The sequence below is a fragment of the Hippocampus guttulatus genome, chromosome 4 (genome assembly GCF_054856545.1).
Source record: "Hippocampus guttulatus isolate MCC_2025c chromosome 4, RoL_Hgut_1.0, whole genome shotgun sequence".
Lineage (NCBI taxonomy): Eukaryota > Metazoa > Chordata > Actinopteri > Syngnathiformes > Syngnathidae > Hippocampus > Hippocampus guttulatus.
The window spans coordinates 11,316,863-11,323,554 of NC_141264.1; positions in this window are offsets into that span (position 1 = coordinate 11,316,863).

The window sequence follows — 6,692 nt, forward strand, 5'->3', positions numbered from 1 at the left end:
TTGTTGACTTCCACCTTGTTCGGATTTGGAAGTAGTTCTTCTCAGAAGATTAGTTATGGTCGATCAATTGTCACCGTCATATAATTGTTAGCTGCCAAGAGATGTTTCAAGTGAGGTTACATGAGGCGTGTCAGTGCATACATCAAAAAAATAAATACATAAAAAAATAATCTAAATTTCCCATGGCACAATCTCAGGACATCCAATTTAGATGCTTCACTGTTGTCCATTGTTCAACCTGATTTAGCTCTACTGTCGCTTGATGTATATTGAAATTAATATCACAAAAACTATAACAATAATTTTAGCGCCAGCGGTGTGCTCTTTTGTCTTTCACCGGTCATTTTAGCCCCTGACATGAGCGAGAGTTCCTGCCCTGCCCCTTCTGTTGTCTGAGGGGACCACTGCGCTGACAATGGTGTCAAATCTTGCCCTGGGGGGGGACACCTTCGAGTGATTTGTGGTTAGGAAAGACTGATGAAGTGCTATTGCCACCCTGCTTCTTTGCAAGATCAATTCTACATGTAAGAGTGCGCTTTATGAATGATGGAGACCTCCTTAAGTCATCCATACAGCTGCCCAAAGACACAGCCCCAGTCCCCGTTGCACCTACAAGGCAGGAGAGAAGCAATCATTCTTCTCGACGGAGCCATGCATTACGTACCCACACCCGCACATCAACATACTCCCATGAATACACAGATCAGCCAACAAGGCGAACATACAGAGAAAGTGAGCCAGAGACCAGTGAACATGACATTTAATTTGCAGCTGTTTTAAGACATACTCTCGTCAAATGTTTTCCGGAACCATTTAAATTGGACAAAATGTTTCTGGATTACAGAACACACTTGATTGTTCCAGACTCCATGAAAGTAAAGACCCCTCACTGATCAACTAAATATTTATATTGTATTCTAATCTATTCAGTTGATTTTGTCTGTCACTCTATTACCGGTGCTGAGTGAAGAGTCAAGCCACCATCAAGAAAAATGATTAAGCAAAAAAATATATATACAGTATATATATTTTTTAAATCGGAGATGATGACTTGAATGTTTTCAACAAAAGAGTGGCAGTAAAAGCGAACGTTTTGGCTGAACTGATTCTGAATCTAAATTCACCATTCAATTAATAATTTTGCTCTCAGTGTGACCCGTTCTCTTACTCTTTGTGTGGCATGCGCAGGGAACTTGCCCAGATCCAATACGGCCGCTGCACCACGCTTCGATAGAGGGGTTTGAAATTCTGCCTCAATCCCATGCGGTCGACCATGTGGTGGGCAACTTCGCCTTTTCATTGCAAATGCCGCTATGCCGTGTTGTCAATTTAGCGCCTTTCTCGCTATGTTTAGCGAGTTTTCAGACACCTCCACCTCTTGGAAAAAAAAAAAAAGCAACTAGCGACAAATCTAGCGACTTTTTCTGGTGTTATTGGAGGCTGATGTGCAAGCACGTATCATTCTTATTGTTGCAGCGGGTGCTTCCCTCGGCCTCGCCCACAGAGCACTCACAGGCAGCCCAGTCCTCTAGCAGAAAACTGAAAAATAAATTTGAAAAAGAAATAAATAAACTATGGAACCGAATGAGGACCTGTTATTAGTTACCATAATTTTCTTAACTGCCATTGAGATGTGTTCTATTGTCTATTTTTGGTTAGATTGTTAATGTAGATTGTATACAAAAAAATAAAGTGAAAATGTTCAGGTTTCATCCTGACCAAACAAACTTAAAACAACAACAAAAAAAATAAGAAATTAAAAAAGGAACCCCGCCCCCCAATTAAATAAATAAATAAATTACTTGAAAACCTAAGTAACTCTGCCCGAGTGCCTCTTATAGGGTCACTTTTGTCGGTCCCAAGCCTGTATAAAGGAGGAGGGTTGAAATTGCAACAATAAAAGAAACAAGAATGGACAGAAGGAAGTTCATTTCTAATTCCAAACATATTTTGGCTATTTTTTTTTATATTCACCTTTTGCACAAAGTCATTATACAAATTGGGTGATGGCGTAATTTAGCGACTTGTAGCGACTTTTAGGACAGCCAATTGCTACTTTCCTAACTGTTGAAAGGAGTTGGCAACACTGCGGGTTCACAGCTAAGTGTAAATATTTAGATCAGTTTACGCAACAGGTTTTTAGTGCATGTGGACAAACTAGTGATGGAGAAGCACACAGAGACCTTAGGCAGGAGAGTGCACGGTAAATAGCCTTTGATTGGAGATTTGAATAAAGGTCAACAGGCAGACAAGCTAATAAAAATTAGCAACAATGTTTTGGTAAATTATAAACCTTCAAACAACACACAGTAGGTAGAGCAACGTGGTGTATACTTATCTTCTTGGATGATGACTATTGACAAGCATACGGGAAACAACAGCACGCTTGCATTTAAATGTGAAGCTTCAGAATGCTAACGGACGGCGATGTTTGTGCCTTGCAACCATAGCAACAGCTCGCAGTGAACAGCAGCAGTGGACGGCCAAAGTTGGTTTCATTGTTCCCTTTTCTTCTGGGTGGGCATCAAATCCCTGGTATTTTAATGATTTTCAGAAGTTTAAAGAAACCTTTTCCACCTTAACCCTCAATCCCCTCCAACCCCGGTGATTACACCAATCACTGACACACGTACAAGGCATGATGATGCATAAATGACACTTTGTTAGTGGGACTTGCCCACCAAAATGTCAGCTGCACATGCATTATGGGAAATGCAGAAAAGCCCTACCCTATCCCCCACAGGGATAAGGACAGGTATGGTGGTTTAATTGACTCAAACCTAGGTTTCTCAAGAATATTACAGGCAGGCTCCATTGAATACCACATCTGTCACTCTATGTGAGTTCTTCAACTGATTTAAGAAAGGCATTGGCCCTCCATCCATCCATTATTCAAGCCGCTTATCCTCACGAAGGTTGTGGGCATACGGGAGCCTATCCCAGCTCACTTTGGGCAGTAGCAATCGCAAGGCAGACATAGACAAACATTCGCGTTGACAATCACACCTAGGGACAATTTAACATGTACAACTACACTACCATGCATGTTTTGGGAATGTGGGAGGAAACCAGAGTACCCAGAGAACACCCGCGCATTTATGGTATGGCAGAGTTATTGGTGCCAGTGTTCTTTATAGGTGCAAGATGATGAATATTCTTGCATTAATTAGTGTCCCAGTTGGGGTAACTTTTCTTTTCTTTTTAAATAAACGCCATTCTTAATTTGCATGTCATATTCATTTAATAATTGTCATATTGTGTGTGTGTACCCCCCCCCCTCCTTCCCCCGGGTGAAGATTCCACCAGCCACCACTAATGTTGATATAGAGAAAATGGCTGGTTAATACGCAGTATATCATGATAAAACCCAGCTACCATGCAAATATGCCCCCTACAGCACAGTAATGACAAAAGAAGAATCAAATGGGATGCTTATTAAACGTTTTCATGGTGGCTAAATTCGAATTGACAAATAGTTATACGGTCTTATTTTACATTGTTGAAATGCTCAGTGCTAAGCATTTTTGTTGCTTTGCTTCGTGCAGTGTTCACTAACTACAGCTTTTTTTCTTGATCTTGTGCGATATGTTCTTTCATGCACCCGGAGAAGCAAGACTAATGCCAATGTGCTAACTTCCATTTACAATGTAAACCGGTAGCGACGCTGTGCAGAGGCCGTATACTATTTATGGGTTAATCGATACAGTCCCTGGATGACACCATGTCCCTGCTACTTTCTGTCATGATGATGGCTCACAAATTTTGGAAAGGCTGCTTTCTCCTCCTGCCTTCAGCCGGCTCCAAGATGTTTTAATTTGGCTGTAAAAATGCCAGTCACTATGGTTACTTCTTGTTCCCGGGGGAGGTCATGATGGGGGCAAGTCCATAGGAGGAAATATATTCACATAGTTCTCTTTGGAAACCCTGCTAACCCCTGACATCCCATTTGGGTTGTAACTTTATGTTGTTAAAGTGACAGCGATGCAACTGCTCTGAGAGAGGCTGGGGCGCGGCCAAATCCTGGTCAGAAACGCCCCCAATTCTTGTACTACTCAGTTTGCTTGTGCGTGTGTGTGTGCGTGTGCGTGTGTGTGTGTGTGTGTGTGTGTGTGTGTGTGCGCGCGCGCACGCATGTAAGTGAGTTGCAGCAATTCCTACATCTAATGTGTTGGTTTGCATGTAATGTGTCTATGTGCCTGCTGCATTGGGCATTTTGGTCTCAATGTTTTGTTTTGTTTTTCGAGCAGGTGTCAGTGAGAAACACCCCACACAAAGACACAGGCTCAAAGAGAGATTCATACCGTTACTTCGTCTCCTGACATACTGCTGGCCCAAGGAAAAATAAAAAGGGAGACGTGATGAAAAACTCTCATTACCTCAATATGAAGAGAAGATTTGGCACTCCTTCCTTGAACTGACTTTGATCTCAGTCGAACATGGATATTTGGGAGAACTGATGCTTTTACTGTGATGAAAGCCACCATTTAACAGCTCACATTAAGTTAGAGGGGAAAAGACATCAGGTATGTTTGCATCTCAGTAGGTGTGCATTTTGACATATTTTTTGCACAGAAAGAGGGAAGCTTTTTAATTCCTGACTTTACTGTAAATACAAAATAAGCTGAACGTTTATCCGAATAGCAGTTAACATTACAACAGAAGAGTGACTTTTTAAACACAAATGTCGAGGGTTTCATAATTTAGGATACTCGTAATAATTGCTCATGGGGAAATTGAATTGACTCTTTTGTGTATTTTGCGTTGCACACGGTACGGAGAAGCAGAAAACAGATCCAGTTAGTGCCATACCACCAAATCTTGTTTCCCAAAGCAGACCCAACAGGTAGGAAAGTAAACAGATTTTAATAAACACATGATGTGTGAACAGTGCCGTGCAAAGCACAGTGGATGCCTGGGGGTGAACATGTGATTATGATGCTCCCTTAAAAACTGGAGTCGACAGTGGGGTTGAAACATTTTAAAACTCGTTGTCTGGGGGGGGATTGAATCATTTTTATATTGACATGTCAACAGGTCTGTGTATGCCCCCACCTCACCCCCTTGGGTGGCTTCCCGGGGCCTCCCACCTTTGCACTCCACGGCACTGAAAATACCACAGTGAGAAAAGAGTCAATGACAAAAGGCTGACGTTAGAATAAGAACTAATACCGACTGAAATAACAAAGAGACGCTAACCGACGCAAAATTTAACAAACTACGTGACAGAGATGTATTTTCAAATACCAAACAAAATAAACCCACATTAAAAACAACAAATATATCATGCAATTAAAAATGCTTCCTCGGTTGAGGAGGTGCATCGTGTCGTTGAGGACTTTCTCCTCTCCAGTAAGGTAAATCGCAGATAGGAACAAAGGCAAAATTCAGAGGCACACTTTATCCCACAGGTGCATGGCATAGTGCAGATCGAAGACTGTTGTGGTACTCGTCTTGGTCTTGGCAAGTAGCCTGCGGAGGTTGAACACGCTGCCATCCTGCTGGTATCTGATGGATATTCTGTCAGCTACAGCTTATGCTGAGACAGTAGGGTGATGGCCGGCAGATAGATGTTAAAGATGATGGGTGCAAGGACACGGCCTTGTTCGGCTCCTACATTTAGGCAAAAAGCCTCAGACGCCAGGCCGCCAACTATAATGCGAGCAGACATGTTCGTGTGGAAGTCTTGATGTAACTCACGAGGGTGGCAGCACAATGAATTCTGAATGAATTCTGAAGTCTACAAAACCATTTTGTGTTGCAATTTACAGAAAAATGCATCCAAACTAATCGGGAGCCGCTTCATGCACAATGACCCAAAAACAAACTACCAACAAAACGCAGGACTTTATCAAGGGGGCAAAATGGAAGGTCTTAGAGTAGACTATACAAGTTAATCACCAGACCTTAACCCAATAGAGCAGGGGTGTCCAAAGCCGGTCCTCAAGGGCCGCTGTCCTGCCCGTTTTCCAGCTCTCCCAGGAGCAATGCACCTGATTCAAATCATCTGGATTGTTCTAATGATGCTTCAGAGCTGGCTGATGAGCTGATCATTTGAATCAGGTGTGTTGCAGACGGGAGAGATGGAAAACAGGCAGGACGGCGGCCCTCCAGGCCTGGAGCTCTATTGAATAGAGCATGCATTTCACCTCCTGAAGAGCAGACTGAAGGGAGAAACCCCCCAGCCACAATAATAAATAGAAAAGCATTTCAAATTAAGATTGCAACAGTCTGGGGCAGTCAGTGGGTCGCAGGCGTTATCCACCTGAACTTAATTTAAAATAATGTCCGTTCCGATACTTTTGCTCAACCAAAAAGCGGGTGGCTTCATACAAAAGTTATGTCCTGAGTTGTTGATCCCAGCGAAATGTAAATACCATTCAAATAAAAGGTGGAATTTTGGTCTGCTGGTCATCATTTCATCTGAAACCCAAATGACTTCAGTTCACAAAAAAGGGGAATTTACCTTGCTCCTCTAATACGTTTGGAGGGATCTTGATAGGACACTTGACATAAGTGAACAAATGAATACGACTCCCTAAACTCATATCATGACTCGACTCAAATTCTACAGTTTAAATGTGTCACCACACATGAGTCATAATGATTATTTTTCATCCCAGGAATTCCATGTTAATCTTTTTAGTGTATCATGACCTTGTCATCCAGATTATTTGTATTATAATGATTGATAT